This window comes from Lolium rigidum, chromosome 3 (assembly GCF_022539505.1).
Source record: "Lolium rigidum isolate FL_2022 chromosome 3, APGP_CSIRO_Lrig_0.1, whole genome shotgun sequence".
NCBI lineage: Eukaryota > Viridiplantae > Streptophyta > Magnoliopsida > Poales > Poaceae > Lolium > Lolium rigidum.
In genome coordinates, this window is record NC_061510.1 from 84,907,446 (window position 1) to 84,928,813 (window position 21,368).

At 46.0% G+C, this 21,368-nt stretch overlaps 1 long non-coding RNA gene across 1 annotated transcript; it reads right to left on the reverse strand.

Moving 5' to 3' along the window:
- Positions 1-20,409: 20,409 nt before the first annotated feature.
- On the reverse strand, positions 20,410-20,833 carry LOC124704716. The gene is made up of 3 exons (XR_007003645.1): positions 20,800-20,833; positions 20,571-20,726; positions 20,410-20,490 (listed from the first exon to the last, which is right to left on the reverse strand). It is a non-coding gene; the product is annotated as an uncharacterized LOC124704716 (long non-coding RNA).
- Between the last annotated feature and the right edge of the window lie 535 nt (positions 20,834-21,368).

Below are 21,368 nucleotides of genomic sequence, written 5' to 3' on the forward strand. Positions count from 1 at the left end.
TAAAGTTTTGAGAGGTGTTTGTTGTTGTCAACGAATGGTAGCGGGTACTCTAACCCCCTTGCCAAACAAACCTTCAAAGAGCGGCTCCCATTTTATTTTATTTTTGGGTGGCACTCCTTCCAACCTTTCTTTCACAAACCATGGCTAACCGAATCCTCGGGTGCCTGCCAACAATCTCATACCACGAAGGAGTGCCTTTTAATTTTAGTTTTCTTATGATGACACTCCTCCCCACCTCTGCTTTCTCAAGCCATGGCTAACCGAATCCTTCGGGTGCCGTCCAACAATCACATACCATGGAGGAGTGTCTATTTTTGTTAATTAATTTGGGACTGGGAATCCCATTGCCGACTCTTTTTGCAAAATTATTGGATAAGCGGATGAAGCCACTAGTCCATTGGTGAAAGTTGCCCAACAAGATTGAAAGATAAACACCACATACTTCCTCATGAGCTATAAAACATTGACACAAATCAGAGGTGATAAATTTTGAATGGTTTAAAGGTAGCACTCAAGCAATTTACTTTGGAATGGCGGAGAAATACCATGTAGTAGGTAGGTATGGTGGACACAAATGGCATGAATATCGGCTCAAGTATTTGGATGCATGAGAAGTATTCCCTCCCGATACAAGGTTTAGGCTAGCAAGGTTATTTGAAGCAAACTCAAGTATGAAATGGTGCAGCAAGACTCACATATAAACATATTGTAAGCATTATAAGACTTTACATCGTCTCCTTGTTGTTCAAACACCTCAACCGTAAAATATCTAGACTTAGAGAGACCAATCATGCAAACCAAATTTTAACAAGCTCTATGTAATTATTCATTAATGGGTACAAAGTACATGATGCAAGAGCTTAAACATGAGCACAACAATTGCCAAGTATCACATTATCCAAGACATTTTATCAATTACTACATGTAGCATTTTCCGTTTCCAACCATATAACAATTAACGAAGCAGTTTCAACCTTCGCCATGAAAATTAAAAGCTAAGAACACATGTGTTCATACGAACCAGCGGAGCGTGTCTCTCTCCCAAACAATCATTTATTCAAACAACAACAAAAACAAAAACATACAGACGCTCCAAGTAAAGAACACAAGATGTGACTGAATAAAAATATAGTTTCACTAGAAGAAACCTGATAAGTTGTCGATGAAGAAGGGGATGCCTTGGGCATCCCCAAGCTTAGATGCTTGAGTCTTCTTAAAATATGCAGGGATGAACCACCGGGGCATCCCCAAGCTTAGACCTTTCACTCTTCTCGATCACATTATATCACCCTCTTCTATTGACCCTTGAAAACTTCCTTCACACCAAACTTCAAGCAAACTCATTAGAGGGTTAGTGCATAATCAAAAATTCACATGTTCAGAGGTGACACAATCATTTTTAAAACTTCTGGACATTGCACAAAACTTCTGAAAGTTAATGGAACAAAGAAACTCATTCAACTTAACAAAAGCGGCAATGCGAAATAAAAGGCAGAATCTGTCAAAAACAGAACAGTCCGTAAAGACGAATTTTAAGATGGCACCAGACTTGCTCAAATGGAAAAACTCAAAACTAATGAAAGTTGCGTACATATCTGAGGATCACGCTCGTAAATTGGCAGATTTTTTCGAATTTTCTACAGTGAACTGTGCCCAGATTCGTGACAGACAGCAATGCTGTTTCTGCGCAGCGATCCCAAATATAACATCAACTTTGTCATAGAAACTTTACTTGGCACAAAAACATGATAAGGAGAGGTTGCTACAGTAGTAAACAACTTCCAAGACACAAATATAAAACAAAGTACTGTAGCAAAATAACACATGGGTTATCTCCCAAGAAGTTCTTTCTTTATAGCCATTAAGATGGGCTCAAGCAATTTTGGTGATGCACCCGCAAGAAATAGTATTTGAAGCAAAAGAGAGCTTCAAGAGGCAATTCAAAACACATTTGAGCCTAACATGCTTCCTATGCAAAAGAATCTTATACACAAATGAATTCATGAAGAGCAAAGTGGCAAGCATAAGAGGATAAAACACGAGTAACTTAAAGATTCTCAACATAAAGAGGGGAAACTTAATATTATTAAGATGCATATAACCATATTTCCCTCTCTCATAATAACTTTCAGTAGCATCATTGATGAAATCCACAATATACCCGTCACTTAAAACATTCTTATCATGGTTCATATGCATAGAAGTATCATTAATTTTGGCATAAGAAGAGTTATTCTCATTAATAGTAATTGGAGCAAGATTATTATCAAGAATTTGAACATGGTAAACAAGTTGCGTATTAAAAGAATTGTTTTTGGCAAGCCCATCATAACTATGACAAGTTTCATAAGGATAATTGTAACATGTGTCATATACATCTCTATAGCAATTATCTAAACCTGAATATGTAATATCATCATTTTCACCAAAAGTAGATGTCTCAAATACGGGATCTTCAAGCACAACATCCCCGAGCTTAGAGCTTTCAATATCATCGTTTAAGGGGACATGAATAATGCTATCATCATTAATTTCATAATCAGTACCAAAGAGATTTTCAATATCAAAGGCAGCGTGCTCATCCAAATCATGATCACTAATATGGGTAAAGGGTATAGGAAGATCATCGTACTCAGATTCATTATCGTAATAATCATTAGGAGCAACATACTTACGGTTACCTAGCGTTATCTCATTCACGCGGGGATACGCCGTTACCTCTTTCTTTTTATTCTCCTTCTTCTTCTTCTTCTTCTTCTTCTTCTTCTTCGTTCCCTTCTTCTTCTTCTCTTCTTCCCTCTCCTTGCTTCCTTCTTTAGGAGGAAGAGGCTTGAAGGGTGGCTTGTCCGCATAACCTGATTTTCTTTTAGAAACAATAGAAGAAACTTGGGAAGATCCCTCCTTTTCATTAATTAGTTGAAAACACACAGCGGTCCTATCATATTTTGGCAAGGTGTCATCTTCTAAAATATTTTGTATGTAAGTATTTGTATGGCAATTATTAATGCAGTAAGAAAGACAACCATGCAGGACATCATCAATATCAAGATCGTTAATATTTAACAAAGAAATTTTTCTTGATAACTCTTCACACTTCAAAAATAAGGTAAGTTCATCGTGCTGATTAGGAATAATTTCATCATCACAATACAAATTTGCAGCACTCATGGGGTTTGAATTATCATTGGAGGAACATTGAAAATTAAAATGACCAACTCTATGGCAAAGTTCACAAATAAAAGGATAGAGGGCACACACTTTTTCTCCAAGATCATCTAGAGCTCTAGACCACTTTCTAGTTTTTTCATTTCTGTGATGGATACAATATTCATCTTCTATTTGATTAATTCCACAAGGTCTATGTATTCCACAAAAATTAACATGCTTATAGGAAATAGCATTCTTAGGAGTTTGAGCATGCTTATTGCAATCATTAACAACAATGTCATTCTTCATGCAAGCCTCTTTAAAAGGTTCATGATACTTATCGAAATTCTTTTTAGGCAATTCTAAATGAGAAGCAAAGGCTTTATAAAGATTTACAGAAACTTGAGAGTCAAGCCCATAAGTAGCACTCATATTTCGAAATTTATCGGTATCCATAAAAGTTTCAATGCATTCATAATCATAATTTATACCTGACTCTTTACCTTTGTCGTTCTCCCAATCTTCAGCGTTCTCCTTAATCCGATCAAGAAGGTCCCTTTTAAACTCTTCTTTATTGCTCGTGAATGATCCAGAACAAGTAGTATCCAGCAAGGTCTTATCTTGAAAAGAAAAGTCTTGCATAGAAATTATCAATGATGATATTACCTGGAAGCTCATGATTGGGGCATTTGAGCATTAAAGTCTTCAATCTCTCCCATGCTTGGGCAATACTCTCTCCATCATGAGGCCAAAAGTTATATATATGGTTTCGATCTTTGTGAATTTCACTTGGAGGATAGAACTTGGAATAAAATAGAGGCACAATATCCTTCCAATCAAGAGAGTGCCCGTCCTTCAATAGTTTATACCAATGCGCCGCTTCACCAGATAGCGACATAGAGAATAGTTTCTTCTTCACTTCATCCATAGAGATACCTGCACACTTGAATAACCCGCATAATTCATGCAAAAACAATAAATGATTTCCAGGATGGACAGTTCCATCCCCTTCATAGCGGTTATCCATAACACGTTCAATAATTTTCATAGGTATTTTATACGGAATACTTTCAGCAGGTGGATTTAAAATATCAGAAGCATCATTAGAGTCATCGCATATGGGAGATAAAGCATTATCAGAGCAAAATATTTCTTCCAAAGCTGAGGAGCTAAAAAGATTATTTTTATGTAAACTAGCTTCCCCAAGCTTAGACTTCTTCATAGCATTAGCAGTAATTGCATTCATACTAATAACATTGCTACTATCATGTAAATAAGGTTCCATAGGTTTTTTAATTTTCGTATCAAATAATTCTAAATTAGGAAAAATATTAAAAAGCTCACTAATTTTTTTGTTGTTTTCCATTATGCCTAACTAGTGAAAATAAAAACAAGAAACAAAAAGATGCAATTGCAGAGTCTAAAGGAAATAGCTTCGAGCACACACACAATGGCGCCGGAAAAGTACTGTTACCTGGAACCGAAGTATGAGTGCCTTTTACCTTTCCTCCCGGCAACGGCGCCGGAAAAGTGCTTGATGTCTACGGGTGCTTCTATTCTTGTAGACAGGTGTTGGGCCTCCAAGTGCGGAGGTTTGTAGAACAGCAGCAAGTTTCCCTTAAGTGGATTACCCAAGGTTTATCGAACTCGGGGAGGAAGAGGTCAAAGATATCCCTCTCAAGCAACCCCGTAATCACAAAGCAAGAAGTCTCTTGTGTCCCCAACACACCAAATACACTTGTCGAGTGTATAGGTGCACTAGTTCAACGAAGAGATAGTGAAATACAAGTAATATGGATGTATATGAGTGGTAATGGCAATCTGAATAAAATATGGCAGCGAGTAAACATGCAACAAAACAGTAAGTAAACGGTGTTTTCAGTATTGGAAACAAGGCCTAGGGATCATACTTTCACTAGTGGACACCCTCAACATTGATCGCATAATAAATACTTCTTCCCATATGTGCTACATACACTCTTGTTTGATAATGAACACATTGCGTAGGATTACACGAACCCTCAATGCCGGAGTTAACAAGCTCCACAATTCCATGTTCATATTTAAGTAACCTTAGAGCATAATAGATCATTGCAAAATAAACCAAGAACTAACATAGTGCACACGCTGTCCATATTACACTATGAAGGAGGAATAGATCACATCAATACTATCATAATGATAATTAACTCCACAATCTACAAGAGATCGTGATCATAGCCTACGACAAGAACCACAGGGTGCACACACTAATCACCTTTACACCAAGTAGGAGGAATAGAACTACTTTAATAACATCACATGAGTAGCACACAACTAGTAGCGATACAAAGCTCATCATATGGATCTCAATCATGTAAAGCAGCTCATGAGATCATTGTATTGGAGTACAGAGAGAGAGATTAACCACATAGCTACGGTAGAGCCCTCAGCCCCAGGGGAGAATTACTCCCTCCTCATCATGGAGGCAGCGATGGCGGTGAAGATGGCGGTGGAGACGGCGGTGGAGACGACTCCGGGGGCAATTCCCCGTCCGGCAGGGTGCCGGAACAGAAAGTTCTGTCCCCCGAATCTTGATTTCGCGATGGCGGCGGCTCTGGAAGGTTTTCTCCGTATCGTGGGTCTCTGTCGGGGTTTTTAGGTCAGGGAGGCTTAAATAGGCGCCGAGAGGGAGTCGGAGGGGCCACGGGGTGCCCAGACCACAGGGGGGCGCGCCCCCCCCTGGCCCGCGCCGGGGTGTGGTCTGGGGCCCCCCTGGCTCCCCTCTCGTCCCTCTCCGGTGCTCTGGAAGCTTCCGGGAAAAATAGGAACTTGGGCGGTGATTTCGTCCGATTCCGAGAATATTTCGTTACTAGGATTTCGAAACCAAAACAGCGAGTAAAACGACAAGCGGCCTTTCGGCATCTCGTCAATAGGTTAGTTCCGGAAAACGCATAATAATGACATATAATGTGTATAAAACATGTAGATATCATCAATAAAGTGGCATGGAACATAAGAAATTATAGATACGTTTGAGACGTATCACCGCATCACATTTCGCCACCATCAACCTTCAACGTGCTTCTTGGCTCCTCCTGGTTCGATTAAACCTTGGTTTCTTTCTGAGGGAAAACTTGCTATTGTGCGCATCATACCTTCCTCTTGGGGTTCCCAACGAACGTGTGAGTTACACGCCATCAAGCTCTTTTTCTGGCGCCGTTGCCGGGAGATCAAGACACGCCGCAAGGGAGTCTCCACTTCTCAATCTCTTTACTTTGTTTTTGTCTTGCTTTATTTTATTTACTACTTTGTTTGCTGCACCTAAACAAAACACACAAAAATTAGTTGCTAGTTTTACTTTATTTACTGTCTTGCTCTCTATATAAAAAACACAAAAAAATTAGTTACTTGTATTTAATTTATTTTGTTATCATGTCTAGTCCTGTACTTGTTTTTATTTTCACTAGTTAGGCTTAATGGAAAACAACAAAAAAATTAGAGATCTTTATGAACTATATCTTGAATTAGGACATGATGTGTTTGAAGAGAAAATTAAAAAACCCATGGAACTTTGTTTACAAAATAGTTATAGCAATGTTATTAGCATGAACTCTTTGAACACTATTATTGCTAAAGCTATGGAAGAATTTAAGCTTGGGGAAGCTGGTTGTGATATTTTTAGTGCCCCAAGCATGGAGGAGAAAATTTACTTTGATGATACTTTACCTCCTATATATGATGCTTGCAATGATGAATATGATATTTTCAGTCCACCTACTATTGAGGAGAAAATTAATTATAATTACAATATGCCTCCTATATATGATGATTATGGTGATGAGAATAATAGTGATAGCTATTTTGTTGAATTTGCTCCCACTACAACTAATAAAATTGATTATGCTTATGTGGAGAGTAATAATTTTATGTATGTGGCTCATGACAAGAATGTTTTATGTGATAGTTATATTGTTGAGTTTGTTCATGATGCTACTGAAAATTATTATGAGAGAGGGAAACATGGTTATATGCATCTTAATAATATTAAGTTTCCCCTCTTTATGTTGAGAATCTTGAAATTGCACTTGTGTTGCTTTTCTATGCTTGTCACTTTGTTCTTCATGAATTTATTTGTGTACAAGATTCCTTTTCATAGGAAGTGGGTTAGACTTAAATGTGTTTTGCATTTGCTCCTTGATGCTCTCTTTTGCTTCAACTCTTATTTCTTGCGAGAGTATTATTAAAATTGCTGAGCCCATCTTAATGGCTATAAAGAAAGAACTTCTTGGGAGATAACCCATGTGTTTATTTTACTACAGTACTTTGTTTATATTTGAGTCTTGGAAGTTGTTTACTACTGTAGCAACCTCTCCTTATCATGTTTTTGTGCCAAGTAAAGTTTCTATGTTAAAGTTGATGTTATATTTGGGATCGCTGCGCAGAAACAGCATTGCTGTCTGTCACGAATCTGGGCACCAGTCTCTGTAGAAAATTCGAAAAAATCTGCCAATTTACGAGCGTGATCCTCAGATATGTACGCAACTTTCATTAGTTTTGAGTTTTTCCATTTGAGCAAGTCTGGTGCCATTTTAAAATTCGTCTTTACGGACTGTTCTGTTTTTGACAGATTCTGCCTTTTATTTCGCATTGCCTCTTTTGCTATGTTGGATGAATTTCTTTGATCCATTAATGTCCAGTAGCTTTATGCAATGTCTAGAAGTGAAAAGAATGTTTGTGTCACCTCTGAATGTGTGAATTATTAATTGTGCACTAACCCTCTAATGAGTTTGCTTGAAGTTTGGTGTGAAGGAAGTTTTCAAGGGTCAAGAGAGGAGTATGATATACTATGATCAAGAGAAGTGAAAGCTCTAAGCTTGGGGATGCCCCCGTGGTTCATCCCTGCATATTTTAAGAAGACTCAAGCGTCTAAGCTTGGGGATGCCCAAGGCATCCCCTTCTTCATCGACAACATCATCGAGTTCCTCCCCTGAAACTATATTTTTATTCGAGTCACATCTTGTGTTCTTTACTTGGAGCGTCGGTTTGTTTTTGTTTTTGTTTGAATAAAATGGATCCTAGCATTCACTTTGTGGGAGAGAGACACGCTCCGCTGTTGCATATGGACAAATATGTCCTTAGGCTTTACTCATAATGTTCAAGGCGAAGTTTCTTCTTCGTTAAATTGTTATATGGTTGGAATTGGAAAATGCTACATGTAGTAATTCTAAAATGTCTTGGATAATGTGATACTTTGCAATTGTTGTGCTCATGTTTAAGCTCTTGCATCATATGCTTTGCACCCATTAATGAAGAAATACATAGAGCTTGCTAAAATTTGGTTTGCATATTTGGTCTCTCTAAGGTCTAGATAATATCTAGTATTGAGTTTTGAACAACAAGGAAGATGGTGTAGAGTCTTATAATGTTTACAATATGTCTTTTATGTGAGTTTTGCTGCACCGGTTCATCCTTGAGTTTGCTTCAAATAACCTTGCTAGCCTAAACCTTGTATCGAGAGGGAATACTTCTCATGCATCCAAAATCCTTGAGCCAACTACTATGCCATTTGTGTCCACCATACCTACCTACTACATGGTATTTCTCCGCCATTCCAAAGTAAATTGCTTGAGTGCTACCTTTAAAATTCCATCATTCACCTTTGCAATATATAGCTCATGGGACAAAATAGCCTTAAAAACTATCGTAGTATTGAATATGTACTTATGCACTTTATCTTTTATTAAGTTGCTTGTTGTGCGATAACCATGCTTCTAGGGAACGCCATCAACTATTGTTGAATATCATGTGAGTTGCTATGCATGTCCGTCTTGTCTGAAGGATCTATCACCTTAATGATTGGAGCATGCAAATTGTTAGAGAAGAACATTGGGCCGCTAACTAAAGCCATGAATCATGGTTGAAGTTTCGAGTTTTGGACATATATCCTCAATCTCATATGAGAATAATAATTGTTGCTACATGCTTATGCATTAAAGAGGAGTCCATTATCTCGTTGTCCATGTTGTCCCGGTATGGATGTCTAAGTTGAGAATAATCAAAAGCGAGAAATCCAAAATGCGAGCTTTCTCCTTAGACCTTTGTACAGAGCGGCATGGAGGTACCCCTTTGTGACACTTGGTTGAAACATGGCATTGCAAAGATCCGGTAGTCCAAGCTAAGTAGGACAAGGTGCGGGCACTATTAGTACACTATGCATGAGGCTTGCAACTTGTAAGATATAATTTACATAACTCATATGCTTTATTACTACCGTTGACAAAATTGTTTCATGTTTTCAAAATAAAAGCTCTAGCACAAATACAGCAATCGATGCTTTCCTCTTTGAAGGACCATTCTTTTACTTTTATTGTTGAGTCAGTTTACTTATCTCCCTCCACCTTAAGAAGCAAACACTTGTGTGAACTGTGCATTGATTCCTACATACTTGCATATTGCACTTGTTATATTACTTTATGTTGACAATATCCATGAGATATACATGTTATAAGTTGAAAGCAACCGCTGAAACTTAATCTTCCTTTGTGTTGCTTCAACACCTTTACTTTGATTTATTGCTTTATGAGTTAACTCTTATGCAAGACTTATTGATGCTTGTCTTGAAGTACTATTCATGAAAAGTCTTTGCTTTATGATTCACTTGTTTACTCATGTCATTACCATTGTTTTGATCGCTGCATTCATTACATATGTTTACAAATAGTATGATCAAGATTATGATGGCATGTCACTTCAGAAATTATCTTTGTTATCGTTTTACCGCTCGGGACGAGCAGTAACTAAGCTTAGGGATGCTGATACGTCTCCAACGTATCGATAATTTCTTATGTTCCATGCTACTTTATTGATGATACCTACATGTTTTATGCACATTATATGTCGTATTTACGCATTTTCCGGAACTAACCTATTAACAAGATGCCGAAGAGCCGATTCTTGTTTTCTGCTGTTTTTGGTTTCGAAATCCTAGTAAGGAAATATTCTCGGAATTGGACGAAATCACCGCCCGGGGTCCTATTTTTGCACGGAGCTTCCGGAAGACCGAAGGGGAGTCGAAGTGGGGCCACGAGGTGGCCGGGTGACGGGCGGCGCGGCCCGGCCCCGGCCGCGCGGCCCTGCCCCTCGGGCCCCTCGTGCCGCCTCTTGACCTGCCCTTTCGCCTACTTATAGCCTCCGGTCGCGAAACCCCAGCATCGAGAGCCACGATACGGAAAACCTTCCGGAGACGCCGCCGCCGCGAATCCCATCTCGGGGATTCGGGAGATCGCCTCCGGCACCCTGCCGGAGAGGGGATTCATCTCCCGGAGGACTCTTCATCGCCATGATCGCCTCCGGAGTGATGAGTGAGTAGTTCACCCCTGGACTATGGGTCCATAGCAGTAGCTAGATGGTCGTCTTCTCCTAATTGTGCTTCATTGTTGGATCTTGTGAGCTGCCTAACATGATCAAGATCATCTATCTGTAATACTATATGTTGTGTTTGTCGGGATCCGATGAATAGAGGATACTATGTTATGGTGATTATCAATCTATTGTTTATGTGTTGTTTATGATCTTGCATGCTCTCCGTTATTAGTAGAGGCTCTGGCCAAGTTTTTGCTCTTAACTCCAAGAGGGAGTATTTATGCTCGATAGTGGGTTCATGCCTTCATTGACACCGGGACGATGTGATGGAAAGTTCTAAGGTTGTGATGTGTTGTTGCCACTAGGGATAAAACATTGATTCTATGTCTAAGGATGTAGTTGTCGATTACATTACGCACCATACTTAATGCAATTGTTTGTTGCTTTGCAACTTAATACTGAATGGGGTTCGGATAATAACCTGAAGGTGGACTTTTTAGGCATAGATGCAGTTGGATGGCGGTCTATGTACTTTGTCGTAATGCCCGGATTAAATCTCACTATATTTATCATATCATGTATATGCATTGTTATGCCCTTCTCTATTTGTCAATTGCCCGACTGTAATTTGTTCACCCAACATGCTTTTATCTTATGGGAGAGACACCTCTAGTGAACTGTGGACCCCGGTCCTATTCTTTACATAGCATACAATCTATTGCAATACTTGTTTTACTGTTTCTTGCAAACAATCATCTTCCACACAATACGGTTAATCCTTTGTTACAGCAAGCCGGTGAGATTGACAACCTCACTGTTTCGTTGGGGCAAAGTACTTGGGTTGTGTTGTGCAGGTTCCACGTTGGCGCCGGAATCCCTGTTGTTGCGCCGCATCATATTTCGCCACCATCAACCTTCAACGTGCTTCTTGGCTCCTCCTGGTTCGATTAAACCTTGGTTTCTTTCTGAGGGAAATTTGCTACTGTGCGCATCATACCTTCCTCTTGGGGTTCCCAACGAATGTGTGAGTTACACGCCATCAGTAACATTGGCGACGTCTTCCTGGTGCAAGAGAAGGAGGAGGCGGAAGGCACCTGTGGACGTACTTGCATCGGCGAAGGCGCATGACTGACAGTCCACTTAGATCAGGTAAAGCCCAACCATAGATCTTTACCTTCCATCTCGTAGCCTTATTGTTGTGGGTATACTTTATGGGTATATCAACGACATGGCCTAGATCAGGCAAGCCCGGGTGGCCCACAGACGGTGATGGTGGCATGGGGCCCATCGGGCGGCCCAGTTGCTATTGATCATGAAGGATGAAGTCCAGCCCAGGAACCTGGAGCCGGATCCTAACCGACATACGAAGGAGGCCGGATCCGTGGAGGCCCATAAAGTATCCGGATCCAGCACGACCATGAGGAAGGCGGATCCTTGACGTGCACAGCAAGATATTGTACCGTAGTTAGGCAACTTGTATTCCGGCTAGGACTCTCCATGTAAACCCTAGATCCGTGCGCCTTTATAAGCCGGATCCCGGGAGCCCTAGAGGCACAACCACAACCATTGTAACAACGCGCAAGCGCCCAGATAATTCCAGACAAGCAGCAGTAGGCCCTGTCATCGTGCAGGTGTTCCGAAGCTGGGTAACTCGCGTACCACCGTCCCGTGTGCACTCCGCCCTATGGCCCCTACTTCCTCCCCCCTCGTGAGGATCCCTCCTCCGAGGTATCGTCGATTAGGCAACGACAGTTGGCGCCCACCGTGGGGCCTGAGGCATCTGGAGGACGGAACCGGGAGGGCTCCGCCATGGGAAGCTACGACGACTCGATCGCTGTGGGGCGCGTACTTTACGCCAGGAATTTTCCGATCGTCCGTCCGGACGAATTCTGGATTCCGGCTAGGTCAAACCCCGTCAAGCTCTCCATCGTCCCAATCGGCGGCATCCACATCTTCATCGGCGAGACCGTCGATTCCGACGGAAACGCACCGGTGAATACGCTCGACGCGTCCGCCGCCGAGCTGGACGCCGTCGCGAAGATCCGATCCGAGTCGCAGGAGCTTCCTAAGGAAGGTTCCGCCTTAGATCGGGAAAAATCAAAACCCCCCAATCCGCCCTCGAGCAGGAGAAAACGGTGGAAGACCAATGCGGATCCGCCTGGGTCTCCCGAGTGTTAGAGAAGCAAAGGTGTCACTTCGTGCACTTCTTGGCCCATACCGCGGAGACGCCCTCCACCAGGACGAGGCCGATCCTTTGCAGGTTGAGGCACCCGGAAATAATGTCGCTCCGGATCTGCAAGAAGCAGTCGGAGACAGCGACGCTCCGGGACAAGAGGAAGCCAGAAACCCTGAGGAATCAATCCTCGGTAACTTGAGCCCAAATTCCGACGATGCCTCCTCAATAGGCACTGAAGAATACAATCGCTTGACGAAGGAGCTCGAGATCGGGGAAGAAGAGGACGGCGCTTCATCCATGAATACAGAGGAATTCAACCGCAAGCTCGAGGAACTCGGAGGCGGTGAGCAAGCTGAAGTAGAATCCGCCCAGCCGATGCGGGTTCTAGCAACCGTAGCACCGCCGGATCAGCAGGAAACGGAAGACGAAGCCTCCAACTCCAGCCCAGGACCATCCAACGTGAGGCCTCCCTTAGGACCGGCACGACCACGAAAGGATGTCCTGTCACCAGAAGAGATGGTCGAGCAAGCGCGCATGGATTTAGTCGCGCAGTCTGATATTCTCAACAAACCAATAACTCCCGAGGAGGCTGCAGACCCTGTTATCACCGGAATTTGACCAAGCTAGAGGTGGGCCGCGATCGAGGTGGACTGGAAGATATATGCGTGGAGAGATATGTGAATCGGCCTTGGGTATCAAGTTTGGGCTAGTTAGCCCGTGTATCTTTATAGTAGGTTTTGTAGAAGTTAGAATCTATCTTGTGCACGGTTTAGTGCACGCCCACATTAGAAAGTCCCCTGGACTATAAATATGTACCTAGGGTTTATGAAATAAACAACAACCAACGTTCAACACAAACCAATCTCGGCGCATCGCCAACTCCTTCGTCTCGAGGGTTCCTCCGGTAAGCACCATGCTCGCCTAGATCGCATCTCGCGATCTAGGCGGCACGAGCCTGCCTAGTTGTTCATGCGTTGCTCGTGCTCGAAGCCTTTTTGATGGCGAGCAACGTAGTTATCATAGATGTGTTAGGGTTAGCATTGTTCTTAGTATCATATGCTTTCGTAGTGCAACCCTTGCGCATCTAGCCGTCCTTGTACCTCATCATGGGTGCGGGGACGGCACCCCGCTTGATCATCGTTTGGTAGATCTGATCCGTTACGATCGCTCCTTGATTCATCAAGGATTAGTTTAATATCTGCAATAGTTAGGCCTTACAAAGGGTTGGAGGATCCAGCGGCATGCAGGGTGTAGTTTGCTGCCCCTAGACAAGACGTTCCGAGGATCAACCTAGTGTTGGTTTTTAGGCCTTGTCTAGGGCTGGCTTACGGTCACCGTGCGTGAGCGCGAGGCCCAATCGTGAGTAGGATGATCCGATTATGCGGTGAAAACCCCAGATCGTCGTGGATCTCATACGCTTTATCTTGATCAAGCAGGACCACCATATATTCGGCCACCTTGGACGAATCATGGGTGGATCGGCTCTATGAGCCGATTCACAGGACAACCTGAGAGCCGATCGAGGCTCGTATTTAATGTGTACGTGTGTGCCCTGCAGGAAACTAAGCGAGGCATCATCCACACCTTCCTGACCAGGTATAGGTCGGGTGGCACGCCCTGCAATTTGCATCGGCGCGCGACCGGGAGGCTTTGCGGGCCGTCGCTCTGAGGGACTGGGGCCAGCCGCAGCCCTAGTTGTTCCCGGCTCTACGGTGTTGACCAGTCACTGCCCGCCAGTGGGTTTCTGACGTCAACACATTCTGGCACGCCCGGTGGGACATTCGCACCACCATACCTTGGCTAAACATAGAGCCGATTTCAGCAGTCACCTGGCAGAATCGGCTCGGGGGGGCACCTAATCAGGAAGCGCGCGCGCGACGCCGTTGGACATATGCGGAGAAAATTTGGTAACCGAATATAAAAGAAATTCGGATGCAACCGGAGACATATGCGGAGAAAATTTGGTAACCGAATATAAAAGAAATTCGGACGCAACCGGAGCCGATGCATGGCAGTCGACTTAACAAAAAAAAAAAAAAAGTTTACAAGTGGCAGTTCAGCGAAGAGGCCCTACTGAAGAAATGCATTAAGAGCGTGAAGAGCATCGGCACGGATTCGATCCACCTCAGCAATCTCGACCTCGTCGTCCTCGTCTCTCCCCATCACCAGCTGGCTGCTTAGGGCACGGATTTCAGCTAGGTCAGTCTTCAGATCAGCGGAGAGACCTTGGGTTTCCTCTCGGGAACGAGCAATGAGGGATTCCTCGTCTTGGATGAGTTGTTTGGTCTCCCTGGCCCTCCTTTCGAGGTCCTCCAGCTCCTTGCGTAGGGTCTCAAGTCTGGTACTATGAGTGGAAGTGGCGGTCTTTGCGTCTAAAGCAGCCTTCTTCTCGTTGAGCCGCGGCATTTCTCCGCAATATCGGCTCTCGGCGGGAGTTGGGCGCGGCGGAGAGTGATCCTTTGACGAGCCGATCGCACCCTTGACTTGAAAGCTCGACAAAGTCACTGTCGGCCAGAGCTTAGCTACCAGCACCACTGGGAGACGAGGCAGGATGTCCACGAGGATGCCCCTTATCGTCTCAGGGTCCTCAACCAGAGCGTCAACTGGGGAGGAGAGCAGGACTTTGAGACGCTGGAGCGGACCGTCGACTGCACCAGGATTTGGCTCTTCACCTGTTTTAGGGGCGGTCGGCTCGATGGAATCGGGGTCGAATGTCGGCAAGCTCGAAGGATCGCACCCACGCGGAAGAACAAGAACGGTATGGGCATGCAGCAGATATATAAAAAAAAGGCGGGGAATAGGCTCGAGAGAGGAAAGAGAGTGTACCTCTCCCAAGAAAGGAAGGGAAGCCGAGGTGGTAACAATCGGCTTTGCAGTATGCTGGTCAGACGAATGATCCGTCACGCGTGGCGAGTTGGAGGGACCAGGGGCAGTAGATGGCATCGGCACCTCTTCGACGACCCCGCTGGAGGTCTCATTAATCTGCAAGGGGAATGGTAAAGTGGTCCAGTTAGTGACAAGACAACAGGGAACACAAGCTGTCAAGGAGGTTACCTTTGAAACTTCCTGCTAGGAGAAGAGGTTTGCAACCCCGCACGAGCCCTTTGAACACATCGGCGCTTTATGCGCGACCTCGTCCGAACCGAAGACCGAAGAGCGGCGGGTTCGGGAGTCGACCTTTTTCTAGAAGCCGGGGTCGGCGAGTCCGCTCGGCTCCGTGTGGTGGATCTGTCCGGTACCACGCGAGTAGGAGTCCCTGGGACTGGACTGTTCTCCCCCACTGGAATTCTCTTCGGTGGAAGTCTGAAAGAAGGGGTACGACCATCTTACAAAGGTTGAGAAGGCAAGTGCGATCGATCGGGATATGATACTTACCCGCGAACTCGCTTGGGCAGGAGTTCCGCGCGTCAGGGTCTTCCTGACAGCCACCTTCCTCACCGCCGTCCTCGCCCGGGTCGAGGCTCGGGGGGCAACCGGCCCCAAGGAGGCTTTGCTTTTGGGAGCCGATTTTGGTGAAATCGGTTGGCCTTCCATTATAACGTTCTTCGGAGGTGGCGAACTCGACGAGAAGAGGACCACCGGGGCCGGAGGAAGGAAGTCAAAGGGAGAGCCATCGGCTTGCATGGGAGCCGGGCCGTCTTGTTCTCTGCCAAGAGGTGAAGTCGGTTCACGGGCGGATCACCACTAAGTGGTCACGGGAAATGTTTTAAGGAATAGTACCTGGTCAGCGGAGAGGTCATGCGCGGCGTCAAGTTGTTTCAATTGCGGTCCTAACGCCCTCCTGAAAACATGGGTCTTCCACATGGACCACCAACTCTCGAAGCCATCGGTAGCGGAGGAGAAACGGAGGTTGTGAGGAATTGGAAGGACCAAAGCATCAAAGAAGGTGTAGCACCTATGACTAGTAAGATTGTCAGGCAGTTCGGCTCTGCTTGCAGTCAGGTGGTGTAAGAATAAGTGCGGAGGCACTTGCCCGAGACCGAGCTGACGGGCTACCACTACCGGTTGATAACACTCATAACCAGGTTTGATGATCCGGTTTGAGGTGCTCATCCCAACAGGGAGAAAGCAAGGACGGATCATGATGGAATACAGGTGCCGAGTGCTATCGTCATCGGCAAAGCTACCCAATCGGAAGGAGACTGGATTTTCAAAATCTTCCGTTTCAGTATAGGGAAAGAACAGGGGGTTGTCCAAACCTTGGAAGAAGACCTTGAACCACCCTGCTGCTTCCTTAGGGATCAACCTGCTGCCAGGGAGACCGTACAGGGCTTGGCCATAACTGGTGCATCGAATATCCTTCCCGTTAACATCTGGGAAGGTGCAGGAGGTCAAAGGCGGGAAGTCTGGGATCTGATCCCGAAAGTATAACTGCGCCCATAGCTGAATAAACCACCGGGGCCGCCGGTTTTAAGCGTCTTACGAGAGAACAGCTTGACGGACATCGGTTGAAGAGATCGATACACCTCTCCAAGGAACAGTTTGCCGATGCCGAGTTGGGTGCCTTTGGCCAGTTCATAGGCAAGGGAAAGGTAGTTCTTGGTAGGGGCGAGTGATGGGCCGCGAGAATATGAAGTGTTCCAACCAAAAGTTTAGGAAGGCCGTGTGTTCTCGCTCGGTCACGGGGCCTTTGGTTTTCATATAACGATCAAGATAGGCGCCCCAGCTGGTACACTCTTTTTAGAAGAAAGGGTGAAAGGGACTTTCGGCGAGTTTAAAAGCGGAAGGGCTTGGAGACGCAATGTCCGGGCCTGTGATCATGGCTACGTCCGGCGGGGTTGGTGTCATCGGGCCATGGCCGAAAATGAAGCGATTCGGCGCATCGGACCGAAGTAGCCGATGGTTTTCGAATATTTTCATTCTTCTCGAGAGGAGACAGTGATAATGATAAGGCATCGGCTATCCCTATAGATTCCCAGGTGGCATAATGGGTTTTGGATACTCTATTGTACCATGACACCCAACTTTCAGGAGGGTTAGGCCAGGCTCGTAGGCAGTCGGCCCAGGAGGTCAGATCTAAGTGCTGATTCACGAAGGGGATTCACGTTAGCTTCACAGGAGATTAAATGAGCGGGACTCTCGGAAGAGCGGGGCCAAGACACATAGAATCTGGGAGAGAAGGATGCGGCAATAGGATGTCGGAGACCTAAAATCAATAACGGAGTAGAACATTAAGTCGAGTGTTCTTCGTTCAACCACGATATTGGCCCTAATGGCGGAGAAGCGGTGGAGTGTTACCTTCAAGCCGGAGATCATGGTGTCGGCGTTGGACGATTCCGCCATTTGATGCGCTGTGGAGTTGGAGCGGTTGAGATCTCGAAGCTCGCGAGATCGCGTAGGTGGCGGATTTTGGGGATCTGAGTTTGCTTTCTCAGACGGAGGTTGCAGGTGACCGTTTGGAAGGGTAACCAGGATTGCCCTTATTTGTTATATGGTAGGGGCCGGTGCGACGCCATCGGCTCCTTTGGGGTTTGTTTGACTTTGACTATCGGCTAAGTTAACTAGAAGCCGATCACGTGGGGGAAAAGAGCCGATTGCTCAAAGACTGCCAGGATTGTCAAGGCATGCGGAAGAAATAGTAATAGATAATACTGCGACGGTTCTGCTCTGCCACGACATGACCCTACGAGAGAAAAACGTAATGATTTTGGAAATGTCATTTCCAAAACCAGGGGGGCATGTGTTATCACCGGAATTTGACCAAGCTAGAGGTGGGCCGCGATCGAGGTGGACTGGAAGATATATGCGTGGAGAGATATGTGAATCGGCCTTGGGTATCAAGTTTGGGCTAGTTAGCCCGTGTATCTTTATAGTAGGTTTTGTAGAAGTTAGAATCTATCTCGTGCACGGTTTAGTGCACGCCCACATTAGAAAGTCCCCTGGACTATAAATATGTACCTAGGGTTTATGAAATAAACAACAACCAACGTTCAACACAAACCAATCTCGGCGCATCGCCAACTCCTTCGTCTCGAGGGTTCCTCCGGTAAGCACCATGCTTGCCTAGATCGCATCTCGCGATCTAGGCGGCACGAGCCTGCCTAGTTGTTCATGCGTTGCTCGTGCTTGAAGCCTTTTTGATGGCGAGCAACGTAGTTATCATAGATGTGTTAGGGTTAGCATTGTTCTTAGTATCATATGCTTTCGTAGTGCAACCCTTGCGCATCTAGCCGTCCTTGTACCTCATCATGGGTGCGGGGACGGCACCCCGCTTGATCATCGTTTGGTAGATCTGATCCGTTACGATCGCTCCTTGATTCATCAAGGATTAGTTTAATATCTGCAATAGTTAGGCCTTACAAAGGGTTGGAGGATCCAGCGGCATGCAGGGTGTAGTTTGCTGCCCCTAGACAGGACGTTCCGAGGATCAACCTAGTGTTGGTTTTTAGGCCTTGTCTAGGGCTGGCTTACGATCACCGTGCGTGAGCGCGAGGCCCAATCGTGAGTAGGATGATCCGATTATGCGGTGAAAACCCCGGATCATCGTGGATCTCATACGCTTTATCTTGATCAAGCGGGACCACCATATATTCGGCCACCTTGGACGAATCATGGGTGGATCGGCTCTATGAGCCGATTCACGAGACAACCCGAGAGCCGATCGAGGCTCGTATTTAATGTGTACGTGTGTGCCCTGCGAGGAAACTAAGCGAGGCATCATCCACACCTTCTACGACCGGGTATAGGTCAGGTGGCACGCCCTGCAATTTGCATCGGCGCGCGACCGAGGAGGCTTTGCGGGCCGTCGCTCACGAGGGACTGGGGCCAGCCGCAGCCCTAGTTGTTCCCGGCTCTACGGTGTTGACCAGTCACTGCCCGCCAGTGGGTTTCTGACGTCAACACATTCTGGCACGCCCGGTGGGACATTCGCACCACCATACCTTGGCTAAACATAGAGCCGATTTCAGCAGTCACCTGGCAGAATCGGCTCGGGGGGGCACCTAATCAGGAAGCGCGCGCGGCGCCGTTGGACATATGCGGAGAAAATTTGGTAACCGAATATAAAAGAAATTCGGATGCAACCAGGAGACATATGCGGAGAAAATTTGGTAACCGAATATAAAAAGAAATTCGGACGCAAGCCGGAGCCGATGCATGGCGATCGACTTAACAAAAAAAAAAAAGTTTACAAGTGGCGGTTCAGCGAAGAGGCCCCTGCGAAGAAATGCATTAAGTGCGTGAAGAGCACCGGCACGGATTCGATCCACCTCAGCAATCTCGACCTCGTCGTCCTCGTCTCTCCCATCACCGGCTGGCTGCTTAGGGCACGGATTTCAGCTAGGTCGGTCTTCGGATCGGCGGAGAGACCTTGGGTTTCCTCTCGGGAACGAGCAATGAGGATTCCTCGTCTTGGATGAGTTGTTTGGTCTCCACTGGCCCTCCTTTCGAGGTCCTCCAGCCTCCTTGCGTAGGGTCTCAAGTCCGGTACTATGAGTGGAAGTGGCGGTCTTTGCGTCTAAAGCGGCCTTCTTCTCGTTGAGCCGCTGGCATTTCTCTGCAATATCAGCTCTCAGCGGGAGTTGGGCGCGGCGGAGAGTGATCCTTTGACGAGCCGACTGCACCCTTGACTTGAAAACTGACAAAGTCACTGTTGGCCAGAGCTTAGCTACCAGCACCACTGGGAGACGAGGCAGGATGTCCACGAGGATGCCCCTTATCGTCTCAGGGTCCTCAACCAGAGCGTCAACTGGGGAGGAGAGCAGGACTTTGAGACGCTGGAGCGGACCGTCGACTGCACCAGGATTTGGCTCTTCACCTGTTTTAGGGGCGGCTGGCTCGATGGAATCGGGGTCGAATGTCAGCAAGCTCGAAGGATCGCACCCCTGGCAGAAGAACAAGAACGATATGGGCATGCAGCAGACATATAAAAAAAAAAAAGGGGGAGAGAGGAAAGAGAGCGTACCTCTCCCAAGAAAGGAAGGGAAGCCGAGGTGGTAACAATCGGCTTTGCAGTATGCTGGTCAGACGAATGATCCGTCACGCGTGGCGAGTTGGAGGGACCAGGGGCGGTAGATGGCATCGGCACCTCTTCGACGACCCCGCTGGAGGTCTCATTAATCTCGCAAGGGGAATGGTAAAGTGGTCCAGCTTAGTGACAAGACAACGGGAACACAAGCCGTCAAGGAGGTTACCTTTGAAACTTCCTGGCTAGGAGAAGAGGTTTGCAACCCCGCACGAGCCCTTTGAACACATCGGCGCTTTATGCGCGACCTACGTCTGAGCCGAAGGCCGAAGAGCGGCGGGTTCGGGAGTCGACCTTTTTCTAGAAGCCGGGGTCGGCGAGTCCGCCTGGCTCTGTGTGGTGGATCTGTCCGTACCACGCGAGTAGGAGTCCCTGGGACTGGACTGTTCTCCCCCACTGGAATTCTCTTCGGTGGAAGTCTGAAAGAAGGGGTACGACCATCTTACAAAGGTTGAGAAGGCAAGTGCGATCGATCGGGATATGATACTTACCCGCGAACTCGCTGGGCGGGAGTTCCGCGCGTCGTGGTCTTCCTCGACGGCCACCTTCCTCACCGCCGTCCTCGCCCGGGTCGAGGCTCGGGGGCAACCGGCCCCAAGGAGGCTTTGCTTTTGGGAGCCGATTTTGGTGAAATCGGTTGGCCTTCCATTATAACGTTCTTCAGAGGTGGCGAACTCTGACAGAAGAGGACCACTGGGGCCGGAGGAAGGAAGTCAAAGGGAGAGCCATCAGCTTGCA